Source organism: Acipenser ruthenus, chromosome 6 (assembly GCF_902713425.1).
Source record: "Acipenser ruthenus chromosome 6, fAciRut3.2 maternal haplotype, whole genome shotgun sequence".
Lineage (NCBI taxonomy): Eukaryota > Metazoa > Chordata > Actinopteri > Acipenseriformes > Acipenseridae > Acipenser > Acipenser ruthenus.
Genome location: NC_081194.1, coordinates 48,972,341 through 49,000,309, shown reverse-complemented (window position 1 = coordinate 49,000,309; position 27,969 = coordinate 48,972,341). Strand labels below are relative to the sequence as shown.

The 27,969-nt window shown below is 40.4% G+C and overlaps 1 pseudogene; it reads left to right on the top strand.

The window, feature by feature from the left end:
* Positions 1-27,969, top strand: part of LOC117410424 (kinesin-like protein KIF16B) — a 130,818-nt pseudogene that overhangs the window by 66,305 nt on the left and 36,544 nt on the right.

The following is a 27,969-nucleotide window of genomic DNA, read 5'->3' as shown; positions in this document are numbered from 1 at the left end:
CAGGGTCGACCCTTACAACATAAACATAGAGGTCAGTTTCTCCCACAATGTTTTAGCCCTAGCTACTGGTTACTGGAGTTCCGTATGGTAACGCACAAGGCAGCCTCTTGGCTTAGACTTCCAGTCGTTCTGCAATATTGCCCGAGCGACGGCTCTGGTACGCTTGCCTATATGGTAATGGTTATGCTTCGTACTTGATAGGGAACATTAGGTTATTATCAGGGTTCCTAGATTTCCGTGATAATTGTCGGTTTGATATTGTCAGTTGATGATGCAAGATGCTCCAGCCATGAAATTAAATCCAGCACAATGTTATACACTTTGTGTATTTGCTGTTTTCGGGACTGTAACAGGTCCAGTACAGTCACCAGACACTTGCAGTTCTCTGCAATGTATTTCAGGTCAGAATGCATGTCTTCTACTGCTAACAGGCTTGCTAGCTCCCGCATAACAGACGTATCTCCGTATTCTGTTCTCTCTTGCTCCACAAACCCAAGGTAGAACTGAGAATACTGTGCATGATACTTTACACTTTTGAACCATGTGTTCCACCTGGTCACAACTGGCTTGGGTGGAAGTGAGGGGAAATCAGCACTCTGTTCACTCAAGTAAGAACCGTGCACAACGAGATGAAGCTTTCACTAAAAGTGACTTCATGAAAGCGACAAAGCGGTCCACTTGCTTGAAGTTATCTTGCCATGTATTTCCCGCCAGAGCAACGCTGTGTGCATAGCAACGAATATGTACACAATTTGACCACAGGTTGCTAAGTACATCTTTCCAAGCTTTTGCCATATAGCTTGCACCAATTAATTTTCCTTCCAGGTCTGTCAGAAGGCACTGTTTTCCTCTTCAAAAAGATGTGCCAAGTAATAGGAATACAGTTGATCTGACTTGGGAATGGCACCACCACCATTAATGTACTTGTTGAAAAAATCTCTAAGTAGAGGCAGATCAACTGTGCAGAGGTATGTCTGCTTGTACACACATTCGAACACAGTCTGAAGTGACAGTCTCACGCTGTTGTTTGTATAATGTTCAAACGACCCAGTCACAGTGCACTGTTTCTTCACAGTTGTCGATGGCCCAGCATTTTCAGTCTGTTTCCGTTTGTTTTCATTCACTTTATGTTTAGCACTCGTGTTCAACAATCGTTTGCCTATGAACATAATCTACTGCCTTGTTGCATACAGTACAGAACAGCACATTACCATCTTCATGAAATTTGTCCTTACCAAACTCTGTGACACGGTCTTTAGGGGTCATTTTTTTTTTAAGTTTTCGGTATTGTTTACCAACTTGCTTTACTCACAATTGAAATTAACGAAAATGTTCCCTGAGACTGATTAACCTCTAAACTGGAAACAGTTCATTAAAGTATATTTAGGCACCGATCACAAGAGGGTGATGTTGCGTACATTGCAGAAATTACACTGGTAAGTTAAACATTCAAAATAAATTTTATCAGCGTAGTTCATAGTTTAAAAAAATAAATACAAAATCCCACAAAATAAAGAAAAACTAAATTCTCTGAAATTCCCAGCCAAACCGAAAATTCAGTGTTTTTCGGTGGCAAACGGATTTCTAGGAACCCTGGTTATTATCATAACCCAGGTTCCCTTTAATAGAATTTTAACCATTAACCTTCAAGGTCACTGCATCCATGATAGCAGCAGGCTTGAAGGAAAAATGATGCTGTGATCTGTGCGGGCAGTCCTTATATGCCCTCAGGGGCGGGCATAACTATGTCATAGGCACTTTAGCAGATAAACACAGTAATGGTTACATTGCTATTTCAGGGACCCAGAGTTATGTTAATAACGTAACTTTTGCAATGCAGCCTATGTCTTTTATTAATAAGCTTGAGATGATCAATCCCAAATGCCTATTGGATGGAAATTACTGTGCAGGGGAAATAAATGTTATTTGAAAAAAAAAAAATTGAAATCAACAACCCCACCAAACTAATCATTGACTGGAACACGTGTGGAAATTGGCCTTTTATAAGGAAAACTTCAAAAGCAAAGAACAAATTGGTTGTTTTGTTATTGCTGCTTCATATAGACTCCTTTCACAATACTTGAAACACAACCTATTTTCTAGATGACTTACAGTACACATGCAGAGTTCAGAAAAGTGAGAGCATCAGCAGGGTCTGATGGAAGTGGTGGTGTAAAGCACGCCGATCAAACTTTATTAAATTTAAAAGAAATGTAATGGGGAGGGGAAGTAAATACTGTCATTTAAGACTGCAAGCCTCCCCTCTCCTCCCACCCCCTTTTGTATAATCTTAAATGATTTCAGCAGGCTCACTCTGCTGCTGAGCACATACTGAAATATGTAATGTTGTGCCTAACAAAATAGGAAAGAAATGTGATTTTTACAGTTGTTTCTGTTCTGTTAACATTGCGTGGTGTTCATCAATCGTGTTACCTAATTGTAATTGTCTATGGCCTTAAAAAAAAAGATTTGCATGCTTTGAGAACAGTTTTTATACTGCTTACTCCTTTTATTCATGTTTAACCTATTAGTTGTCTTAATGGATGTCTTTTCTTTCTTTGAACCACCTCTGTCAGTCTCTTCTCTGTAAAGGGGCCGATCTGTCAAAGGCAGACAAATCTAGTTTATTTATATTGATTGCTTTGACTGCTTGTAGCTACCATTGTTTGATAGATGCATTTGTCTTGTTTGATTACTGTTCAGAACTTTTATATTGCACAGTCTTTGGGTTTATTGACTTTTATGTTTTTGCACAGTTAACTCTCCTTGCCTTGAGGAGACAGCTGTAATTATAATCATAGATTTGGGCTCATAACACCGTAAAAGATACTGCAAAATATACCTTCCCATTTGCTAGCCCTGACAGTTTCTTTCCTTTTATATCACAGACAATGTGTATAGTGTTTGCCGTAATATATGGTTTGTTGTTTTGATTGATTGTTTTTGTATGTGTGTGTCAATAAATTAACAATTACCAACTTGTCTACTGTTACTAGGCTTGAATTTGAAAGACAACAGCAAGAAGAACTGGAAAAGTTCGAGAATAAAAGATTAGACAAAAGTACAGTTTGCAGATTTTTTTTCCACTTATCTACACACCATACTCCAGACTGTTAAGGGGAAAAAAGTTTTTATTGAGAAAAAAATGATATATTAAAAATACAAAACTGAAAGATCATAATTGGATAAGTCTCCACCACCCTGAGTTAATACTTGGTGGAAGCACCTTTGGCAGCAATTACAGCTGTGAGTCTGTTGGGATAGGTTTCTACTAACTTTGCACACCTAGATTTGACAATATTTGACCATTCTTCTTTACAAAACTGTTCAAGCTCTGTCAAGTTCCTTGGGGAGCGTTGATGGACAGCAATCTTCAAGTCATGACACAAATTTTCGATTGGATTTATTTCGGGGTTCTGACTGGGCCACTCAAGGACATTTACCTTTTTGTTCCTTAGCCACTCCAGTGTAGCTTTGGCTGTGTGCTTAGGGTCGTTGTCATGTTGAATGGTGAACTTCCATCCCAGTTTCAGCTTTCTTGCAGAGGGCAGCAGGTTTTCCTCAAGGACTTCTCTGTACTTTGCTCCATTCATTTTCCCTTCTATCCTGACAAGTGCCCAACTCCCTGCCGATGAGAAACATCCCCATAACATGATGCTGCCACCACCATGCTTCACAGTAGGGATGGTGTTCTTTGGGTGATGCGCTGTGTTGGGTTTGCGCCAAACACAATGCTTTGCATTTAGGCCAAAAAGTTCAATTTTAGTTTCGTCAGACCACAAAACTGTTTGCCACATGGCTACAGAATCTCCTGAGTGTTTTTTTGCATACTTCAAACGGGATTCAAGGTGGGCTTTCTTGAGTAATGTCTTCCTTCTTGCCACCCTACCATAAAGGCCAGCTTTGTGGAGTGCTTGGGATATTGTTGTCACATGCACACTTTGACCAGTCTTGGCCATAAAAGCCTGTAGTTCTTGCAAAGTTGCCATTGGCTCTTGGTAGCCTCTCTGATCAGTCTCTTTCTTGCTCGGTCATCCAGTTTGGAGGGATGGCCTGTTCTAGGCAGGGTCTTGGTGGTGCCATACACCTTCCACTTCTTAATAATCCCATGCCCCAAGGGATATTAAAGGCCTTTGATATTTTTTTATACCCATCTCATAATCTGTGCCTTTCAACAACTTTGTCCCGGAGTTCTTTTGAAAGCACCTTGGTGCTCATGGTTGAGTCTTTGCTTTGAAATGCACTACCCAGCAGAGGGAATCTACAGGAACTGCTGAATTTATCCTGAAATCATGTGAATCCTTCAATTTAACACAGGTGGAGGCCACTTAATTTGGTGTGTGATTTTGAAGGTGATTGGTTACACCTGAGCTAATTTAGGATTGCAAGGGGGGCTGACACTTATCCAACCAAGCTATTTCAGTTTTTATTTTTAATTAATTTTCTACAAATTTCTAGAATATTTTTTTCACTTGGAAATTGTGGGGTAGGATGTGTAGATAAATGAAAAAAAAAATCTATTTTAATTCCAGGCTATAAGGCAACAAAAGGTGAACATTTTGAAAGGGGGTGTAGACTTTCTATAGGCACTGTATTTGTAGGCGTCGGTGTTACTGACACAATTTTGTTGAGGGAACTAATATATTACAGGTAATTTATTTGGTGACAGGAAGAAAGTTTGCTTCATGGGAGAGGCTGAGAGATGCTGTAGCAACACAAAGTCTGATGTGTTAAATTTAGTCATTTGAATGCATCTCTAGAGTATAATGGCTACATTACTTTGTATTTAATAGCTGTCAATGTATAAAAGTGAGTGAATTTTAAAGGATAAAAAAGGATATATGATAATCGAGGAAATAAAATAATCTTGTTTATGAATGAGACCAATCTGCGTGCTGCCTGTTATCTGCATGGCCTCGAGACCAAGACCGGGTCACGAGACTCCATCTCTGAGATATATAGATAGATATATACAAAAAAATAGCAGCCCACCCAGCCGGCATACAATATTTGTTAAATGATTCACTTGTATCTTTTACGGTGGTTGAATCCTGATCACCACATTGTATTAATTCCTCAGATGAGCCTCACCTGCAGGTTTCGCATTTGATCTCAATACCATCAAATGCTGTGACTGTTTCATTTTAAACAGGCTACAAATATAGGTTTATAATATGGATTTAAAATATGGTAACTGACTTACCAGAACACAAATATACTGACAGAATGAGCTTAGGGAGTCACCTATCTTCTGTTCAGTCAATTTTTTCCTAAAATAATGCAACTTATCAATGCACACTGGAGCGGGAAAAAAATGTGATTTAAATTAACGCATGCACACTGCAGGCAAAACGAACGGTGAGAAATCTTCATTCTGTATATAGGGTTACATTGTTTTTCGTTTAGTTCACGTCTGGTGTGCATTAGCTCTTAAGTTTTTTTTTACTCACACCATTCTCACGCTTGACCTAATTCCATAGGTATGGTAATTATTGTGCATTTCATATTATGTATCCCAAAAATATCAAAATCAAAATGTATAACTTACCAGCTAAACAAATGCCACGTGTTATATCGTGCATGGTGCTTGTTGTTTCTCCTCTTCTATAATGCTGATAGCTTGGCATTTGGCATTAAACATAGACCAGTTTCCAGGTACTCAAGTATACTCTGTACGACTTAACGTTTTTCTTTATGAAAACATGGGATGGCCATTGAGAAACACAGCATTTTCCCCAGTCTGTGAAGTCAAATGGTTCTAAAAGGTACATTTTTGTCATGCACGTAACTCAAAACCTTCTGTACTATACATAAATGCTATTGTGATTAATTTAGTGGTTTTACTAGTTCAGTCCTTTATATTTTATTTAGGAAATTGCTATGTTGTACATGTTCCTTAAAATATTAGCAAACCACTTCATCATTCAAAGTTTATTACAGATGTCGGTTGGTGACAGTAGTTTATGTTGAAGTAAAGATAGAGCACCGCGGTGCAAAGAAGCATTGGAGTTAAAATGTTTAAAACCCAACAGCCTTTTTAAAGGGTACCACTGCATTAAAATATAGCCATTTCCCAGACAGTGGTGTTGTTTTATTAACAAATGTTTTAGTAACTCTTAACATAAGTTGCAGTAAAATTACCCGACTGAAGACGAGCTGTGACTCGCTTCTTGCACTCATTCAGATAAGTCGATCTAAATATTCCCCCCCATGGCGTGGTTAAAATGAATCTCTGTGGTAATGGTAAAATTAAAGACATCTACAGGAAGCTATCATCACAAAATATATAAAGCAGGGGGTTACTTCATTCCCCAAACACTCTTTCCTCTGAGCCTGTAGCATCTGTTGTTTTCAGCCATGAAACACAAAAGCTGAAACATGGACTTTTTTTTTTTTTAAATACCGTAGAAGACAAGGTTGCTTGCAGGCTTGATTCGCCATGGCAACATACTTTTTAAAATATTATTTCATTACAAATAAACACTAAACAAAACATATGTCAATAATACTTAATAAGGGCCGACAGCTGAGACTGGTTGCTATATCAAGCATTTATGGTATATACTGATTAAGCTCTAGACCTCAATCTAAAACACACATTATAACTCATTTAATCATTTGAATGAGTACGTCTACATAATACATGAGTAAGAAAAATGGATAATGAAAAATTAATAATACATTTATTAACAGAAGAGCTACTTGACATGACCAGATTTAAAGACATTACTATGCATTGTATTAAGCCATTGAAGCAGCTGTAAAAATTATTGAAATGACTGTTGTAAAAATAATTTTTTAGGAAACTTATCAAAGAAATGGAAGAGAAGCAAAAGTGTGAGAAAGCAGAATTGGAGTGGATGCAGCTGGAGGTTGAGTCCCAACACAAAGAGTCGGAGCAGGTGCAGCTCCAAATTAAAAAGCAGGAAGAGACCCGGAAGTGTAGGAGCCAGGACATTGAGTGTAGGATGAAGGACCTGCTGGCTGAGAAGGAGCTGTTCGAGGCGGAGCGTCTAAGAGAATAGCAGGAGATAGAGCAGAAGAAGAAACAGGAAGAGGAAACCCACATCAGGGTGCAGGAGGAGAAGCAGAGACTTCAGGAAATCCATATGAAGGAGAAGATGGAGATATTCTGAGAGCTGGAGAAACTAAAGAAGGAAAAGGATGAGCAGACAATCAAGTTAGAGGTACTGGAGGCTGGAGGAGCAGGAGAAAGCAGTTGACCTTGGTGATCTGTCTGGAAAAACAGATGGGGACGAAGACCATGAGGATGTAAAAAATGGCAAACAGAACTACATGGACTTCAAGATAAAGCAGCTGAGACAGTTGGTGCAGTTGGAAGAAGGGCTAAAGCATTAGAAGAACCACCTTGAAAATGACATCTTGAGAGAGCAGGTGTCTCTGGACGATCTCCGCAGGACACATGAGGAACACCAAAAGCTCCTGAAAGAAAAGAAAGAAAAGGGGGCTTTAGATTCTACAAATGTGGCCCAAGAAAAGGAGAAGATCAAACAAGCTGAAGAGCATTTGCATTACACATCGTGCCCGTGCCATAGCTTCTAAGCGCCCAAACAAAACCCTAACCCTAACATTAACCCTAACCACTAACCCCTAACCTGCAGTGTGGAGTAGTGGTTAGGGCTCTGGACTCTTGACCGGAGGGTTGTGGGTTCAATCCCTGGTAGGGGACACTGCTGCTGTACCCTTGAGCAAGGTACTTTACCTAGATTGCGCCAGTAAAAACCCAACTGTATACATGGGTAATTGTATGTAAAAATAATATGATATCTTGTAACAATTGTAAGTCACCCTGGATAAGGGTGTCTGCTAATAAATAAATAATAATAATAACCCTAACCCTATATGCCCACACGTAACCTCTGCCTAGTACCGTCTGAGTTCTGACGTTCAGTGAAGGTAAAGTGGTAATATTTTATTTCCTATATTTTATAAATATCTGTATAATTTTTATAATCCACTTTTTTTTCTTTAATTAAACCTAATAAGGCTTAAGAATGACAAATCTGGCAGAATTTCGCTTTTTTTAAACAGATGAGTTAAGTGTAACTTAACCCAGTTTTGTCACAAATAATGCAAAACAATCATTAAAAAAATTGCCCCGTATCCAGCCAGCCCCTACTACCTGAGAGCACAGAGAGATGTTATACATTGGCTAAAACAATAATCTAGCGAAGCTATCATAAGAACACCTGATAGAAATAAAAAAATGATTATCCTACAGCACAAGATAGCAGAAAAATGTGTGAAAATACAGTACAACAATTTCAAAGTAATCTCGCTAGTTTAATGAACTGGGGTGCAAAAAATAAGCAGGTGGAACTACCGAAACAAGTATTGCGCATGAGAGACAGAGCTATTGCACATGCTCATATGACCAAGGGATGCATTTTTCAATGGCAGGCATTTTCTGATGTTACACCTGCCCCTGATCTGGGGTTTACGGCCGCCCTGGTAACTTCAATAGAGAAACACTGGTACACACTGGTCTTGTACATTTTTTTTACTTGTGCAACTTTGTCGTGAATTGTTTGTTCTTTTTATAGTTGATTATCTGTTTCCAGTTTGTTTGCATAAAAAATTGTAAAATTAATGGTAAATGTACCACGTTTTGACAACATAGAAACACCCATCAGATCGCAATTGATTGCACCAGTACCAGAATCTGACAGCGTACCACTTGCTGACATTACATGGGTCACGTTTTGGTAAGCATACCACGATGTACCACTTTATAACACTACACTGTACAGATCACGGCTTCTATCAAAGTGAAAAACAACGTCCACAAACTTGAACTTGAAGCTTAACTATAAAATTCAGGTACATTCAAACAGTATTCCTATTCAAATTCCAAAAGAAAAAAATAGTGACAGACAAGTTGAAAAAGGCAAGCAAATAGAATAATCTTGCTAGAAAAAATAAATCGAATTTTTTTTTTTGTATTTTTATTTTTTATTATTTGTGCATTTTTCCTGAGGGATATCAGACAACAGTCCACTACTACCAGTAGTTTAATGAAAATTGATTTGAGTTTGTTTGATGGACTCGAATGATAGTGACTCCGTCTCAGACTCGACACTCGGGACACAGACTTGGACTCGACTACAAGTCTTACTGTGAATATGCATGTCTGCGTCCCTTTCCCATTCTGTGCATCCCGTGAACGCAAGACTGCTTTTTTTGTTGATTTTAAAATGACGGGAGAAAGCCAGGCAAAATGTAATTACTTTACTTAAAGGGATTCTTTACACAGCTCTGCGTGATTAGATTGGAAAAAAACCCTGCTACATTTGACTTTTAACACTTCAAAAATAATTTGTTATCAATAACTCAGTTACAATCATTTTCCATTTGTTAGGCTGTTTTAGAGTGTTAAATCCCCAGAGACTTAAAGAACAGTACAACGTCGCATATCCAACCCTCTGTGGATTGGGGTATAGGCGTATATGTTAAGAAGTCGGATTTGCAAACATCTACAGAAAATGACATTTACACATGTATAAATAGGTTAGTGAACCAAAACAACACAAACTGCTTTAAACCCGGGGAAATTCTTTGCTTTAACAATAAGCAAACGTAAACAAGATTAATTAGGCTACAATATACAGTGTTGCTATGTGGTTTTCTATAAGCCATCTCCACGCAAAGCTTTAAAAACAAAAAACAAAACAAACAGTAAATGTACAGTAACCTGCAACTGATGGCTTCTTTCTTAATTTTAGAAGTCCCTGCCTCCCTGGTTCTGCTTTCTTAATATCTCTGTCATGGTACTTTGCGCTCTTTCTTGATAGTGCCAACAGCTGAAGTAGCTCGGTTTAAATATTGCTTAAGCTATTTTAAACAAACGGCCGGTAAGCATTGCGTTTATGAAGCTTGCTTTGTTTAAAAGCTACAACAACACGCTGACAATATCTGCAACCGTGCGCTCCATCATATAAACACATTGCACAAAAAAAGAGTAAAACACAAAGCTTTCTCAACTGGTGTATTGAAACGTCACTGCTACACACAGCTGACTGACACACGCACACAGCCTGTCTCTCTTAAAGGGGAACGCACCAAACGCTTTCTTTCTGTTTCCATCGCGGAAGCTGCACTTGCTGCCAATACCATTACTCTCGTAGCCTTATTTTAATATTTATTTATTTATTTATTTATTTATTTATTTAGTGAGGCGGTTAATTAATCAGGGTGGTTATGTGACAGTCGGATATGCAACGTTCCACTGTATTACCACTGTTAATGTACAAAAAATATAGGTGAGGTTGACAATCATTAATAAACATAATGAACATGAGAGGACTCCCTGGTGTCAGAATGAATTCAATAGATTTCAATTTAAGGAAAGGTACTCAGAGGTTGATCAACACCTTTCAGAACAATCCACAGCTGGGATTTTTTGGAGAATTTTACAGCACTGTGAAATCAAACTAAATTGCGTCGGCCACCATTCTATTTTTATCCCTCCATATTTGTTTCCTGGGATGACTCCTAAAAATGTGATTAATGCAATCCATTTGGATTCTGTGGTACCGTGAATTCCTCTAAAACGTACAGCTGGGGTTTTTCCCAAAGGATATAGGCTGATCATTTAAATCCCCATGTCCCATCTCCCACTTGTTGTTTTCCAGATTTATTTTATGCTTTAATTTATATTTTTTAATTATAAGCTTATTTGATTTGGTTTCTGACAACATTGATATAGAAATATAATTATATTTAGCATCCTAATATATAAGCATTAGTAGACATACTGTAGGTTAAAAGCCTACTATCGCTTTGTGCAAAATGTTTCCACTCCAAAGGACCCCCACTGAAGTCCCAAACTGTCCATAATGCAGAAAGCAATTAGTTCTCTAAAACAGCACAAAATAAATTAAAGCTAATACATTTTTCAGCAGTTTTATAAGGTAGAATTGCTCTGAGATGATAAATATTCATGTCAGAGGAGTTTCCAATCTTGAAAGAAGGAAAACGTTTTGGCATTAATCCAGAGATCAGAGAAAGTGTTTGTAGTAAGGCATACACTCATATATATACAGCTCTGGAAAAAATTAAGAGACCACTGCAAAATTATCAGTTTCTCTGGTTTTACTATTTATAGGGAGGTGTTTGGTTAAAATGAACATTTTTGTTTTATTCTATAAACTACTGACAACATTTCTCCCAAATTCCAAATAAAAATATTGTCATTTAGAGCATTTATTTGCAGAAAATGACAACTGGTCAAAATAACAAAAAAGATGCAGTGCTGTCAGACCTCGAATAATGCAAAGAAAATAAGTTCATATTCATTTTTAAACAACACAATACTAATGTTTTAACTTAGGAAGAGTTCAGAAATCAATATTTGGTGGAATAACCCTGATTTTCAAGCACAGCTTTCATGCGTCTTGGCATGCTCTCCACCAGTCTTTCACATTGATGTTGGGTGACTTTATGCCACTCCTGGCGCAAAAATTCAAGCAGCTCGGCTTTGTTTGATGGCTTGTGACCATCCATCTTCCTCTTGATCACATTCCAGAGGTTTTCAATGGAGCATTGTCCTGCTGGAAAAAACAATCCTCAGAGTTGGGGAACATTGTCAGAGCAGAAGGAAGCAAGTTTTCTTCCAGGACAACCTTGTACTTGGCTTGATTCATGCCAAAGCTGCCCGATTCCAGCCTTGCTGAAGCACCCCAAAATCATCACCGATCCTCCACCACATTTCACAGTGGGTGCGAGACACTGTGGCTTGTAGGCCTCTCCAGGTCTCCGTCTAACCATTAGACGACCAGGTGTTGGGCAAAGCTGAAAATTGGACTCATCTGGGGGTGCTTCAGCAAGGCTGGAATCGGGCAGGTTTGTCTTTGTGAAGGACGCATGAATCAAGCCAAGTACAAGGTTGTCCTGGAAGAAAACTTGCTTCCTTCTGCTCTGACAATGTTCCCCAACTCTGAGGATTGGTTTTTCCAGCAGGACAATGCTCCATGCCACACAGCCAGGTCAATCAAGGTGTGGATGGAGGACCACCAGATCAAGACCCTGTCATGGCCAGCCCAATCTCCAGACCTGAACCCCATTGAAAACCTCTGGAATGTGATCAAGAGGAAGGTGGATGGTCACAAGCCATCAAACAAAGCCGAGCTGCTTGAATTTTTGCGCCAGGAGTGGCATAAAGTCACCCAACATCAATGTGAAAGACTGGTGGAGAGCATGCCAAGACGCATGAAAGCTGTGCTTGAAAATCAGGGTTATTCCACCAAATTTTGATTTCTGAACTCTTCCTAAGTTAAAACATTAGTATTGTGTTGTTTAAAAATGAATATGAACTGACAACACTGCATCTTTTTTGTTATTTTGACCAGTTGTCATTTTCTGCAAATAAATGCTCTAAATGACAATATTTTTATTTGGAATTTGGGAGAAATGTTGTCAGTAGTTTATAGAATAAAACAAAAATGTTCATTTTACCCAAACACATCCCTATAAATAGTAAAACCAGAGAAACTGATAGTTTTGCAGTGGTCTCTTAATTTTTTCCATAGCTGTATGTATATATATATATATATATATATATATATATATATATATATATATATATATATATATATAATTATTTGTTATTATTTTTTATTTTTTTTGCAGCACCAGACTGGTGCTGATTGCAGGCAGTTTAAGAAGAGCTTAATATCTCTTTTAATTGTTCAAAGATAAATCTAATGACTACAGGAAAAGTGCTTTCCAGTTTTCTCTTATTAGACCAGAATTCTTTAACAGAATACAAATGATAGATTGATATCACTGCTTTGAACCAATTGTTCCTTTTTCCTCAGTTTTGCAAATTCAAAAGAAAAAAGCTTTTGACAGTTGCACAATGTGCAGCAGGGACTTGACAACCACAAATGACGATCAGCTCAAATAACATTGATTCTTCCACTTTAAAAGTCCTCTTTTTGTCAGACACTTGGTCAAAGTGATATTAAGTGACAGTCAGAATATATGCAGCCTTTTGTGAGATGTAGATGAAAATATACTGTACAGGTCCACAGCCAAAGCTTTTAGATACCAGTATGGACCAGAGGTGTCTATACTTTTACTAGGGGCCTGAGAACATTCTGTTATTATTTTTCAACAAACTTTCAGGCAAGGAAATCAATTTATTGTAAATATTTTGTCGTCTAAATATCTAGTTTCTCACTATACAAAGTTATTTCCTTGGTGTCCACTTCATTTGTTTAGCTTTTTTGTCTGCTCTCCTTTATGAAAAAGCTGACTGCTCAACTTGTTTGCATCTTTCCAAGGTAGTAACAAAGCTAACTTGACCATACAACCAGCCACAGAACTGTGTTACTGTGAGCCTTTAAGCAGACATGCTTCTGTACTTACTTTCTACAGTCAGAGGTTAGAAGGTCCTTTACAAGTTCATTGTAACACAGGGAGAACTGAATTTAGAAGATATTTGCACTTTTAAAATCTGTAAACACAGAAAATATTGTTACTTTCACCAATGAACATAAGAACATAAGATAATTTACAAACAGTTCCTAGAAGCTTGTTGATCTCAAAACTTTGTCAAATTGGGTCTTAAAGATCCTAATGATTCAGCATCAACAACATGGCAAGGTAACCAAATTCATGCCCTCACCACTTTCTGTGTAAGGAAGTGTGACAGGATGCGAGTGGTGCGATGCAACAAATACAATGTCCAAACAAGAGTCTCCCAAAAATATCTGTGTTTATTTAAAACAGTCTCAAATAGTAATAAGGATCGTGGTGAGTGCTCGGTGCTGTGCTGTGAGGGATGTGCTTCCAGGGTTTGTGCTGGCCCCGTGGCTGCAGCCCCTCGCTCCTACTCCTCCTCTATGAAAACACAAAACAAACAGCACGTAACACAAAACAAAAACAACAAGAACAGTTTCGGCTGGTCGCTCATTCTCTCAGCGCAAGGGGAGGTGCTTCCCCTTTGTACCCACAAACTCCTCCCTGCAATCAACCCGTCACCATGGTTTCTCCAATAGAGGACCATCCCACAGCTGATTGCAATGGAGTCGTTCCGAGTACTTGCAACTACGTGCTCCCCCTAATATGGTCACCTTCTGGTTTCCACCTACCATCAAGGTGGCCGATCTAGGAGAAAGCATACCACCACTTTTACACAGCACCCTTTCTAATTGGGAGGGAGATTTGCAACATTGATCCTTTCTCTCTCTATCACAGGAAGTCTCTCCTATCCTATGTCCAAAGTCTGTCTCTATTATTTTTCAACTGTGTCCCCTGGTCTTGGTTTCTGTCCTACACTTAAAGTATTGACAACCATTAACTTTGTCAAATCCTTTTTACAATTTTACAGACTTCAATCAAGTCCCTGCCTACCCCGGATTTGTTCAAAGCTCAATAGATTCAGTCCTTCTTTATGAATAATGAATTTCAAGCCCTGAATTAGTCTGGTTGCTGTTCGCTGGACTCCAAGGCCAGTAAGAACTTTCTGAAATGTCCAGCGCTGGACTCCATGACATAATTTTATCATGTCTCAGTCATTTGTTGTCTTTTGTTGTCAATTTTTGTTTCTTCTTTCCCTCATACTAAACTAGAACATGAAATTCAACAACTGAAACAAAAAAATCTGCAAAAGCAATGCTCTGAAGAGCCACCACACAGCAAATGATGAAAAACCAAGTCATACCAACTCACCAGTTATCCCCGAGACATCCCCAGCTAGTCTGTTTCCAGTAATAGATGACAGGTGGATTTGCATGTCTGAATTCAACTTTTATTTCTGTTTCCAATGCCTGATGACTATTATGATATAGATGTAGGGTAATACTCAATGTAATTCAAGGCAGATTTCTAGGGCTGTATTTTTTACAGTAAAAAATTGCCTTTTTTACAGCTATAAATAGGTATTTCAAGCAGGAAAAAATAGTGTTGTAATATTCAAAATTGGTCATTTTCCTAAATATTTAAATGCTAACCTGCAAAACAGTAATGCTAAATTTGTAGAATATCTCTTTTAATGTCCACCTTCTATGTTCACCATCATTGAATAATTATCAAACAAAATAAAAACATAAATAAATGTAAAAACAATAATGTGAACATGTAAAATGTACCCTTTTTGTACTGGACAGAGTGATCTTTAGCAGAAATATTTCGGATCTTTTTTTGCAGCTCTATGCAGGTGTTCGATCATTTACTGGAAGCAAGCTAAACCAGCTGCCAGGTTCCTAACACAATGTTACATTCCTAACACAACGGAATCAACGGAATCTTGAAATCTGTGACAGCTGTGAAAAATGTATAGCCTTACATATTTCCAGCCCTGGCTTAGTTTCAACTGTATTTAATTTGATTTTCTATGTGCATGTTTGTATGTGACTCACTGATATTGTGTAACTATGCTTTCTTTTGTCCATATATATAGTATGGACAAATTAACTGCCGACTTCCAGTTAAAGCATGGCTTGTGCATTCATTTAAGTGACAAGGGGGTCACTTAAATGAAAAGTGTTTTCTTAAGGACCTTGATTTAAAACATTAAAAAAGCAGAAACAGTTATGTGAGTTTATATTTGATGTATATTTACCCTTACCCAATATGAGACATAACACATTTTGAAGACTTTAAATCAGAATATTTCCTAATACATGCTATAATTTCAAAGAATGTTAAGTGTCTTTAATTTCACAGGCAGGTACATGACTTTAATCTTTTCTAACAGTTCACATACTTTGTTAATTAAGTAAAATAATTGATTTAGATTAGCACACATTACCAAGCTGCTATATTTTCACAAAAACAAGCAGTACATGGTACATATATGCTTTTGATGTGCCATGGATCACATTTCCAGTGTAACAACAGTAAGATTAAATGGTCGCAATATGAAAAATGAATTCATATAATTCAGCAATTTTATCAGACTGTGGCAGAGTGACTGAGCGGTGACGTCACGGCAGAAGCAGGAACAAAAACTGACACCAGGGAGTACTGCAGGTAAAGGCGCTCGCGCCGTTTTTATTTACAAAAACAAAAATAAATACAATATTTTAACAAAAAACCACTTGCTCACAGAGCGAAAATAAAACAGTAAACAAAACAAAATCACGAACACAAAAGTAATAAACAAAACCCAGGTCAGGCTGGGCAGTAGCCTTCACTGATCCTGTGGTATTTTTTAAACTCGTTTTTTAATCGCCGTCTCTCTGCTCGCTCTCTCCTCTCTTACAACACCCACCCAGAGCTGGAGAGCTGCAGTCTTTTTATAACAGGTGACCATCTCTCGATTAGCAACAAATTAAATCACCTAATTAATTCGGGAGATGGCCACCTTCTGCACGGGTTTACTAATTACCGTGTGGATGGGGCTTCCCATCCACGCTACTAAATAATAAACAAACGGCTACGTCGACATTTAAAATACAAAACAACCGGCGCTTCGCCATCATAAATATAATACAATAAAAATAAATAAACAATACAAAATAAACACAGGGGCGGAGGGGGACCCCGCTCTAAAATAAAATAAACAAAACATTGTACAGGGCACCTCGCCCTGTTACACAGACTAATTGATTTGTATTGTTTGTAATAAACCCAGAATCACTACTTAAATAGAGGAAGAAGTACAAAGAAGACTACAGAAGCTCAACGTGACAAACGGTGAAAATAGCATTGAACTCTCCCTTTCAACACATTTAATACATTTGTATTAAATGTATTACAAAACATTTTCATTAAGCTGGACCCTTTTCCTAATCCAGTGGAATAATTAAACGGATAATTGGGTCATGATTGCTTAAATTGTATTTCCATGCTTTGGGGTTTGCATATCCATTGATACCTTTAGCATCATTACGAAAGGTTAGAGCTAAGAATTGTTATTGTCTCTTACATGCATTGCAACAATTAATATAAATGTCATTGACAGTCGATTATTTTGCACAAAAAATAAGAGACCATTTTAATTCGTTAACGGAAGCTTTTAAAAGCCAGAAGTCAGGAACTTGGGTGTCATCTTTGATTCTAAATTAACATTTTCCGTCCAATTACTTAAACCATAATCTCACTCTATCGTTTTAGATACAAGGTAATGAGAAGGCCTTTATTTTGTCGTGAAACGATTATTGTAATGCCCTTTTTGCAGGGCTTTCCACGCAGCTTCTTTAAATACTAGTGCAAAATGTGTCTGCTTGATTCAACCAGAACAAGAGTCAACAAATCACTCCAGTTTTGGCTTGCAAATAAAAATGCATTCTAAAGTTGCTATAAGTATAAGATATAAAGCTATAAGACAGAAGGTAACCTGGTATCTTTCAACATTTTAAATACATCTTAGAAATAATAACAAACAGTAAAGCATAAACTTAAAGTTTAATTAAAAATGAAGTCTTTTTTATTCACTCATATACGTGAGGCAGGTACAAAGGAACAAGTTTTAGTACAGACACACCATCTGCAACGTATCTCATAACTTGGAATGCAGGGGGTGGTAAAAGCTTGTATTCTATGGTACTGTGTCTTAAAAAGTACTGTCCTTTTAATTTTTTATTAAATGACAGTACCTGTTATTTACTTTATGCTAATATTGGACTCGGCTTTTGCCAAGATAAAATTGGATAATAGTGGTGGGTAATAACCAAGACGTAGCTTCGCTGTAACACTGTAGCACCACTTCCCTCCATCCCCCACCCAGCCCAGCCTACTTACCTTAGCCATCCATTCCTTTTCATTGATGTTGACTTAATCCACCACTTGCCTTAGCCATCTATTCTTTTTCATTGATGTTAACTTGATCCATCACCTCTCTTTTGAGGTCTCCAATTGTGCTCATTCCTCCTCAACCAGTCAATTGCTACTTCTCTTTGTCTCCTTGGATAGAGCATGCACTGCCTGCTGTCTGACCTCTCCCACTCGGACCATATCCTTTATATCCCTTTCGTATCACCTCCACCGACTTTACTTTTCTGGCACTGTTGAAATGGTCTCTCCATCTATATAGAACACCTTATCCACTACTTTGCCTTTGATGATGGAGATGATTCTTGACTAGGAGGGCTTGAACTGGTAAAGGTCAGTGGTGAAATGGTACAACCTGCCACGATTCTAGCATTGAGACACTGCCAAGTTGTGATACTCTAGTTGAAAAATAGAACTGCAAGTCCCTGAAGTAGGCTTTTACTAACCCTGTTATAGTACTGGGTACGCTGAAGAACTGAAATGTAGCCCAAATGTAGCTGAATTCAGGACAGTTACAGCTCTTTCTTCTTCTTTTTTGCAGACTGAATCTGTTGCAAGATCACACTGACATGCTCCAAGCGTTCCGGAAAGCCTGGCATACCAGCTTTCTGTATGGTGGTGTCGCTCAATAGATAAGTTGACAACCTTTGTGCCATAATACTGAAGAATATCTTATCCTCCACATTTAACAGGGAAATTTGCTTGTAGCTTATTTTTCTTTGGGGATAAAAGCCCTTCCTGCTCTGCGCCATGCCCTTGTGACAAGCTTTTACCCACGCTACCTTCATCAACCTCCACAAGTTCCCTTTCAAGTAGGAAATGTACCGCGTGGGTTTTTACCTTCTAAAGACCCCGAACCTGAATATTATATACCAAAGCTGCTCGTTTGAGCCTGTGACGTGGTAATGCCCACCCCCGAGGGTACAAAAGGACTGCACGCACAGACCTCAACGTACTTATCTGATACACAGGGGAGCCTGGTATCAGATAAGTACTTGTTGCTTATGACTGGATCATAACATTTATGCTGTAATAGCTTAATTGTATTAATTACACGTATATTGTGCACTACAGCCTGTTGTTTGTTACGTCCCGCAGTGGCCTTGTGTCCCGCATGAAGCCAGCAGCTTGAGTTGCTCCGGCTGACTTGTGCTATCCTCACAGGCTGCTCTTTAATTTACTAGACATTTATTTTCTGAACTGTACTTGTGTTATTACTGTTTTCTGTGGAGAAATATTTTTTTTTACAGAAATACGCACACAGCTGCTGGGCTCAGCAGCGCTGTGCTGGACCGAGACACGCATTTTGGTTGAGATTGCTTGCAGTCTCATTCCAAAATATTTCTCTGGCTTTTTGGTGACTGCTTTTGCATCACCATTACATGGGCTGTTAGTACCTCTAACAAGCACGCTTCTCTCAGTCTTGTGGGTACTGACTGTGTGGTTTTGCCAGTAGTTTGTACAGGTGTGCATGCCGGTACAGTGCTAGCTACGGTAACTGCGAACCGGTGGACCCGTACCCTACCAGTACCGAGGTCACCAACCTGCTCCATTCCTGACGTGGTACCGTAATGTACCGAACCAGGACCAAGGTTACCGCACCGGTACCATACTGACTCGGTGCTAAAGTCACCATACCGGTAATGACCTGGTACTGTCCAGGTTCTGACCCGGTACCATCCTGGTTCTGACCCGGTACCTGGTACCATCCTGGTTCTGATCCGGTAACATCATGGTACCATCACGATACCGACCTGGTATCGTACCAACCCAGTACCATCCCGGTTCTGACTAGCTACCGAATGTTGTTTACATCCCCGGTCCGGTACCAAGCCCGTCTTGACCCATCCCATAGCTGTTTATAAGCAGACTGAGGCAGCACCTGTACGGTATTTTCTGTACACTGCAGCGATACTTGCATCATGCCTGGGTTTTATCCCTGCAACACATGCATGTTGAAGACGAGCACAGCAGATGCTCTTCCTACCTGAGACCAGAGCACACCAAGAAGGCACTGACTAACCGCAGTTTCTGTGGGTTTTGTGAATATTTCTCCTAGTGCTTCTGTCCAAGGATCCTACCAGCCCCAACAAGCAGTGCCGGGTCTCAGAGGTGTTCCCCAAACATGCCTATCCAGTGCATTCGCCGCATGGCTAGGCAATTATAATAGTACTCTGGTGGCCTACCAGTCATATTTGCTGAGGATGAGCTGTGCCTGGCTAATAAGAACCTGCTCTGTGTTTCAAAGCTCAAAGGGCAGGCTGTTGGCAGGAACCTGGCTGCACTGATAGTTTCTTCCCAAGCAACCCCCCACAGTGCGCAAACCAATCAAAGACTGGCACAGCCGGCTGCACCTGCTACTCGCCACGGAGGCTCTAAAAGGTTCCGCCAAGGAGTTTGCTGCCACAGGCCCAGGGCCCCTTTTCAGGGAGCCAGCTGGAGTATTGGTGTCAGTGCACCTCGGACCTCTTACTGGGTGCTTACTACCGTTCAGACCGGATACTCACTGCCGTTCAAGCACGGTCCCCCTCCCTTTCGGGCCATGAATGTAACATCAGTCACAGGCCCGCAGGATCCCATGATGGTGTCTAAGGAGCTAGCAGCGCTGCTGCAAAAACTGGCTATTCGCATTATAGACCCCTTGCAGTTGGAGGCAGGGTTCTGCTCCAGGTATGTCCTAGTGCCCAAGCATGACTGATCCTCGACCTCAGACAGATCAACCTGTACCTCAGTTGAAGGACGTTCAAAATGTTGACGATGCAACACCTGTTGGGCTTGATCGCAGCAGCTTCCCAGACCCTTCTGTTGGGTCTCCTGACACATGCGCTCTCTGCAAGCCTGGTTCAACAGCAGGGTTTCTCAGCCCACGTTGAACCATGACTGCCTGTTGACAGTGTCTCATCACTGTCTAAAGGCACTCTCTTGGTGGAAACAGCCGGCCCATCCACGCCTCGACGTAGCGCCGGTCAGTGTCACCAAAAGGGAGGTTGTCACCACAGACGCATACAGCCTGGGCTGGGGTGCTGTGTGGAATGGCAGGGGTGCGCAAGGTGTGTGTAACCACCCTGGCAGGGTTTCCACATAAATGTTTTGGAGCTGCAGGCAGTTTACCTGGCCTTGCAGCATTTTTTGCAGGAGGTTCGAGGGAGACATGTTTGTCCGTACAGACAACACAACAGTGATGGCTTACATCAACCACCAGGGCAGCCGCAGGTCGCCCAGTCTCCATCGCGTGGCTCGCAAACTTTTGCTCTGAGCACATGAGAACCTCCTCTCGCTACGGTGTGATAAACTGGCCTCAGTGTGGAGGCTTCACCCAAAGCCTCATTTGGGAGAGGTTCGGGAGAGCAGAAATAGGTCTTTTTGCCTCCCAGGAATCGACCAACTGTCCCCTCTGGTTCTCCATAATAGGAGCCAGGGACCTGCTGGTGATAGATGCCTTGGCACACCAGTGGATGAGGCAACTGTTGTATGCCTTTCCACCACTTGCCCTGCTTCCGCTGTGCCTGGAGAAAATCAGGCAAGACCGGGCCATGGTGCTCCTAGTAGCCCTTTATTGACCCAGGAGATGCTGGTTTTCAACCTTGGTACCCTGCCTTTTGCCAAAGACGATCTCGGTATTCCATGTCAACCAGTCTGTGGAATTTGAGGCTTTCCATCCACCTCCTCAGATGACCCTTACAACACAGGTATAGAGGTGAGTTTCTCCCTCCATTTTTTTGCCCTAGCTACTTGTTACTGCGGTTCCTAACGCACAAGGCAGTCTCTCAGCTAAGCCTTGTAGCATTCCAGTCATTCTGCAATATTGCCCTTGCGACGACTTTGCTACACTTATGTGGTAATGGTTACATTTCGTGGACCAGAGTGCTAGAAAGAAGACAGTTGGGACAAAACAGACTATTAAAAAAATGGAATCAGTCACCTCATAAATCAATGTGTTTTGAAATTCCAGTGGAATTATGTAAAGAGCTGAAGCAACGTCAGAATGAATATTATTTGAGAGGGAATCAGCGAAAGCCCTCATCAGTCTTAGTAGAAAGGCATGGTAATGAGAGCAAAATGTGTCACAAGAAAAGAAAAATAGACAAATGAGCAACTGCAGAGATCTATTGGTTGATAGGGGCACAGTTGCTCAGAGGATGAACCTGAAGGGACCTTATTACACTTGTGGAGGTCTAAAATCACAGATTCAGCCTGGCCAGTGGAGTGCTGGTTACCTGCAAATTCAAGAAAATCCTTGCAGACCTTGTTTACATGATACATGGAAATATGGAGAAAAACACACCGTCTCTGGAAGATATCACGATCCCGGAGTATGTGCTTCTGCCAACTGTTGCCCTTTGCTGTTGATGTCTTTCCCTTGGAGTTCCATGCCGACATCACCTTAGACACCGTTGCTCGTGAAACATCAGCAAGTTGAGCTGTCTTGGTCACTGAAGCTCCTGCCAAACACGCCCCAACAATCACCCCTCTTTCAAAGTCACTGAGGTCTCCTCTTGCAGCCATGCTAGCCATAATTTTAGGCAACCAGGCCTGTCCAGCATTTTTATACATGACCCTAAGCATGCTGGGATGTTATTTGCTTAATTAATGCATGAGCCACACCTGTGTGGAAGCCCTTGCTTTCAATATACTTGGTGTCCCTCATTTACCCAGGTGTTTCCATTTTTTTGTTCACTACCTGTATGTGTTTGTTGCAGACAAGGATTCAACAAGGCTTGAACTTGTTTTTGCCAAGCGACATTGGAGCTGCTCTGAATCAGAGCAAAATCTCTGTAAACAGCTTCAGGACCAAAATAGAAAATACATGGTAATCTGTGCTCCCAGTGATAATTTAAACCTGCAAACAGGTCTGAAAATGTACTTTTGGCACTACAGAAGAGGCAGCATTTCTGATGATTATTTTGTCAAGTGTATGAATAGGTGTTCAGTGCAATAATACAAAAGACAAAAAAATAAAATGCAGAACTTGCAAAGCAGAAATTTTGTGCCATGAAATATTATTATTCAGGAAGAAGACTTAGTAGTAGAAAATAACAATTTATTGATTGCAAAATATATGCCTGATGCCTGATGGGCACATGAACAATTGGCAAACAGTTATGCCCAACATGAACATGATAGCTGACAGGTACATAATACATTCACATTTATAATTTGGCCCATGGCCTTATCCATTGGAGCTCGATAGCCGCCTGTGGCAAAGTGGTAGGTGAATACAGGTGTGTTCAGTGCAGAGCGGATACAAAACAGACAGACAATGATTTCCAGGTGCAAGGGTGTTTATTGATTTAATCAATAATGTCCAGAGCCTTATGGCAAACACCTGTAAATAATAATGATGGAGTGATACAGCGGCCGTAAGCTGTACAGCACAGTAGCCTAGTAAAATCAAATTAATAACCTAGTGCACTTTCTTTTCATTTTTGGCCTATAGGCTAAAACAAATAATGCTACTGCCTTACACGTACTATACAATGCTAAAAAAAAACAAAACAAAAAAAAACATGATGTTAAACTAAACAATTTTAGCACATTTTCTTTTACCGTAGCCTACTTATTACACAAAACAGATCATGGTGCTGCATTAACATGTTATGATACTATACAGTACCTTATACTGCACACACTTTATAGAAATAAATCATTTTTAAAAATACATGGACAGCTGCAGCTACTTTTGTTTTCTTTTGGCATGTTAAACTTCCTTTTCTTTGCAAGAAGCAATTAAAGACTTCAAATTCTGAATATCGTAGTCCACATCTTGCATTTCCAACCACTGGAGTCCATCATTATTTCTGAAAGCTACTTGCCCTTTTCCAACTGATCGATCAAAGTTGGTTTAAACTAGAGTATGAGTTTATATGCCCTCTTTTATTCATGCTCTTAATTTACACCATTTATTAGGGTCCTTGTAGCTGTTGGATTTATTTTCATCCAGTTAGTATAATGCAGGTGCAAATTTTAATTACAAGCCTATATCTGTGACATACTGTGACAGAAATAGAATGATCTTTGGTGGTAAATCTCCCTCCAGATCTGTGAGAGCGCTAAGTAACGGGAACAGAGTACCCTGGACTGTTTGTCCTGACACTTCATTCCCAGGATTAAAAGAAAGTCGGTCATCTAGAATGGGGGCAGAGCTTCGGTGCACTAACTCATCAACCCGGAAGTGAAATGATGTGGCAGCCGCGGATTGGAGGGGCTGCAATCATTTACCAAGGGGTCATGTTTGACGGTACAAATAGGGGACGAAGCGACATAATCTGTTCCTTCGTTTTGGTTAGAGAACAACCTGGGATTTATTATTTGCAGTCGCCAGACCAGGATTAAAAATAAACCACCATTGCACTTGGATTCTTGTTGTCTGCCTTTTCATTAATCGCCGCATCACTCCTGCCACCTGTACACTGCCAGCCACTTTGCCACACGTGGTGTCAGACAGCCAGATTATGGACAGCAATGCACTGGTGGAGCTGCTGGAGGCACTGGACAGCAGGCGGGAGGCAGAGGAGAGAAGGAGAGAGGAGTGTTACACCGCACTCATTGAGAGGGTAGGGCTGGCAATAATGCAACACTCTAAAACAGCACCTGCAACGACGGCCCCTAAAGCCTGGGCGTTGAAGATGATGGAGGAGGATGACCCGGAGGCGTACCTGGTTGCATTTGAGCGGCTAGCCACCACCACGTCATGGCCGCGGGAGTTCTGGGTGAGCCAGCTGGGACCCAGTCTGATCGAGGAGGCTCAGGCAGCATACCAGGCAATGAGCGATGTGGACACCGCCAGTTACGACCTGGTGAAGCTGGCCATCCTACGTTGCCTTAACATCACCGCAGAGACGCACTGGGTACAGTTCAGGGAGTACCAAAGGTCCCCGGATACATGGCCCAGGGTGGTCGCGCAAAGGTTGTGTGACCACATGGTACACTGGCTAACCCCCCACAAGAAAACCAATCTGCAAATGGGGGAGGCGATTGTAGTGGAGCAGTTTTGCCATGTGGTCGGTGCCGAAACCCAAGCCTTGATACGACACCACAACCCCGACACCCTGGAAGATGCTGTGAAACTGGCCGAGGACTTTGAAGACTCCCTGGTCTCCACCCGGATGAGGATACTCACGACTCATCTCTATCTCCCACCGGGATCCAGACCTCTGAGACCATCGACCCCAATAGGCCACCTTGCCTCCCCTTCATGGAAACCAAGGTTGGCCCCCAGGTGGGGTAGAGGTGCTGCCCCTGCCCCATTGCCCTACCAGTAACGGGACAGATATCTAACCAGTGTGCTCTCTGTCCTCCCAACTTGTTTTAGGTGCAACCAACCGTCATGCCCCGCTGCAATGGAGTGTGACATGACGGTGTGTAATTGGGCACCTGAAATTGGTCAGGAGGGGCCTTGTATTGTTAATGTTGTTTTAGGGACACAGGGTGTCAGCACACCTTAATTAGGACAGCTCTCCTAGGCGGTATGTCATGGAAGCCACAAGGTCAGGTGGCTATCTCCTGTATCCATGGAAACATGATGACATACCCCACCATAAAAGCATATTTATCGGTAGGACCGATAAAACGTCACCTAATAGTGGGGGTGGCGGAAAGGCTACCACACCCAGTTATTCTGGGCCGAGACTGGTCAAACTATACAGAATTGGTGAAATTAATGGCAGTCTCGACCGCACACATAATCGTGGCAGAAAAGAAAGAAAGGGAAATAATTGGTGATGTTTTTCCCTTTCAAACTGAAATGTTTTCCCCCCTTTTTCATCCTAGAAAAACAAATAAAGAGAGACAGATAAGAAAATGAGATGGAGCATTAATGAGACGAGGCTGGGGTTTGGTGAGAGACTGCGACAAGGGCAACAAACGCCAGTCAAAGGGGGTCGAACGCAGTGTGACAGGCGAGGTTACTGGGCCAGTCAGGGCAGATGCTACTCCCGCCCCTCTCAATATACTGGACAAGTGGCACTCAAGCGCGGAAGAGGTATGGGCGATGCTCGAACTTGGGGTGATTGAGCCTTCCAGGAATGAGTGGTGCAGTCCAATTGTGACAACTGTGACATGCCATCTGTTTTCACAAATTATTCCTGGGGTTCACAGGTAAAAGAATGGTTGTGAAATAATTCACAATTAGTCTTCTTTAATGTACTGTTGTTTTGAAAGCTCTATAGCGGCTTTAAATAAGGTAAAAAAAAGCATTTTTCCGCATGCCGGAAGTCTCTCTCTCTTGCGCTCTATCTCTCACTCTCGCTCTCTCGCCGTCCTCCAGTGCGCGCATGACCAGTAAGAGACGCAAGTGTTTAGCTAGCGCGATCACGGTGCAAGTCGTTGGATTTTAAACTGTAAAATAGCGATTTTTATTTACGTATTTATTTCAACCTGGGCCGTGGGCCCCCTCGGCAGCTCAGGGCCCCGGACAAATGTCCCGGTTGCCCCCCCTTAAATCCAGCCCTGCCCAGGACTGGTGACCGTGTTTTGTATTGTGTTTTGTTGCAAATTGACTGTGCTTATTATTTGAGACTGTAAACCCATTTTTGTTAACAGTGCAATACCCATAGCTGGGTATTGCCTGGGATCTATTATTTGTGGTCGCCAGACCGGAATTATAAATAAACCACCATTGCATTCTTGTTGTCGGCCTTTTCATTAATCACCGCATCACTCCTGCACCTGCACACTGCAAGACACTTTGCCACACATACATATTAAATTACTGATATTTACAGTGCAAATGACCAGAGATTGTAGTTTTTCATAAAGATCATATAACTTTGGGGTTCATCAGTGGTCACACTCTATATTTTCATAGAAATATATTTTAAATGTATGGTTCACAAGAAAGCAGGATACATTTCCCTTTTTAATTCTTCTATTTTTTTCTTTTTATTTTTAATGTTTACTTGCAATCCTTTACAGAGAACAATTGTGCATGGCTGCTCATGCAATTCATGTTTCATATGGAAATACTATGAATACTGTCTTTACATGAGAGAGAATTCTAATTACATTCCAGATAGAATGTTATGTATTCCACATAACATGTTATTTTGATAGTGTTAAATGTATTCAGAATTAAGCTTTATATGGCTGAAATACAGCCGGAAATCATATTGGCAAGTAATTCCATTTTTAAATGGGATGATACATTAAACAGCTAGTTAAGTCACAGTCACAAATTGCAAATATTTGTATTTCAGATTTATTTTTATGAATGCAGTGTATAGTAAAAAAGGTCAAACGTTACATGGTTGTTATCCTAGTATTAAACTACACATTTTTTTCTTCTTTTTTGTATATATTGCCATGTGTTGTGAGTAACTTAAGGTTGTCAGTGTATAGTGATTCATTTTCTAATCACTGATCCTATTTGTCCTCTGCCTTTTCTTTTCTGATGTCTGCTTTGGCAGCGGCTGGTTGCACATCCTCTAGGAGTGAATGTAGACAGCCTGAAGGACCCAGTAAAAATTAGTATTCCACGCTATGTCCTGCGTGGACAGGGGAAGAATGAGCACCATGAGTTTGAAGTAAATGTAAGCATTTATCCCTATTGATCTTTATTTTGTGTTCTCATTCTCAAGTGACAGTGGAGGATTGTTCATAGAAACTTTTTGTTTTTTTGTATTATTATATGCAATAAAACAAGTACTAGAAGTGTGAATTATGTTAAGGAAAGTAATTTGCACATCTCAAGGCAATAACTATGGTATTCAGCACTGAACTGCCCAGGCAGGTCTTCAAAGAAATTTCCCATCTTGGATGAGTAGTGCTATTCGGCACAGAAAATTACTGCTTGAATTGTGCAATCAAGTTTTACTTATCAAGATACTGTGGGTTAGAAACACACACATGAATGCAGGCAGGTGTTACACCTCTAAAAAATGATTTTAGCATAGGAAATAGGCTTGTGTGTAAATGGTTTCAATCCTGCAGAAATGCTTATTTAGGTTTAGTGGCTGTTTAATTAGCATTTGTGACATCAACAGGGAAAGCAATCACCAGAACTTTTGAATAAGAAAGGCAATGGAACAAATTCCAAACAATTTGATGTAACAAGAAGATGATACATAACATATTAGATCACTTTCCTAAACTGCAATGGCAGTTCTAATCTTAAAATGTGTGGACTCTGGACCTGGTGCAGGGTAAATATTTCTATAAGCTGACCATTTTTGTGATTCACACATAAGTAAAGGTACAGCTTATAATTCTGGTTTGAGTATGTGGGTTTTGCTG